Source organism: Opisthorchis viverrini (assembly GCF_000715545.1).
Source record: "Opisthorchis viverrini unplaced genomic scaffold opera_v5_413, whole genome shotgun sequence".
In the NCBI taxonomy this organism is placed as follows: Eukaryota; Metazoa; Platyhelminthes; class Trematoda; order Opisthorchiida; family Opisthorchiidae; genus Opisthorchis; species Opisthorchis viverrini.
The window spans coordinates 155,373-156,416 of NW_008752074.1; the positions used below are offsets into that span (position 1 = coordinate 155,373).

General features: G+C 42.8%; 1 protein-coding gene across 1 annotated transcript in view; it reads left to right on the forward strand.

Annotated features, from left to right (window-relative positions):
* Positions 1 to 208: 208 nt before the first annotated feature.
* T265_10861 (hypothetical protein) overlaps positions 209 to 1,044 on the forward strand; it is a gene marked incomplete at both ends in the record, with an annotated part of 4,999 nt that continues 4,163 nt past the window's right edge. Inside the window, one exon of the mRNA XM_009177350.1 lies at positions 209 to 242. The remainder of the gene's footprint in view (positions 243 to 1,044) is intronic.

Here is a 1,044-nt window from a genome sequence, read left to right on the forward strand (position 1 = left end):
CGACGATGGTTTGGATTAAATTATTTTTTTTCAAACAGTCGGTGTCTGCCGCCTTTTATCTTCAGCAAACCCTTTGCTTCGTTCCACGTATCCATAGTGCGTTTCCTCAGTTGTCACATCGTCGGTAGAAATCGGATTAATGCTTCAACCTATTTGCCTTAGATCTCATATTTCCGTTCCCATTTATCAGGAGAATCCACAATACCTCTTCTGCGGCCGTGAATAGAAGCAGTATATCCGCAGTAAGTGGACTATCAAGCTTGATTTGTTTGTAGGTTTTCGTTTAGGCTGAAAGCTGTTATGGTTCACTGCTGTAACCCATCGCCTGTCGCGACTGTGCCTGTGCTATCCGTGAAAAAAACTTGTTTTCAGCACAATGTGGCCTCTGTTCAACGGTTCCCTCTTCTCTGATGGACACCATCACGGAGAACTTATTTTATTTAGAACAGAGTTTCCATGCTCCACGAACACACACAAAACCCCATGCCAAGCACCAGTTTATTGTAATCGGTCTTCCGAGCTAAAAATGATTTGTTCGAGAGGCCCATTGAAACCCTTCCAACTTAGACTGAACACTGAAATGCAGTGAACCTCGTTGTAATCAGTCTTCCTAGCTAAATGATTTGTTCGAGAAGCCCATTGAAGCCCTTTCAACTTGGACTGAACACTGAAATGCAGTGGACCTCAGTAAATGTACATCCGATAATCGATGTATTATGCCGTTGTTAGTGTAGCGTTGGTGTAGCATTCAGTCAGTGTACCATGAATATCAGTTTCTTCCGTCCAGGCCACCCTTACAAAAGATACCGGTGAGAGGAAGAAGGCCTTTGCTGCGGAGTTATTTATTAGAAAATGCCAACTGAACAGTTACAGACTATTGGACAGGGGAGCAAAACTCTCATAGGCATCTTGTTTACAGACACTGAATATCCATCTTCTTTTGAGCGCGTCCTATCGAATTGTTCTGCATATTCATTGACTGTTACTCAATCGTAAGCAAATGCTACAGTGCGAATCCACAAATTCCGTAACAGATCTCACTTT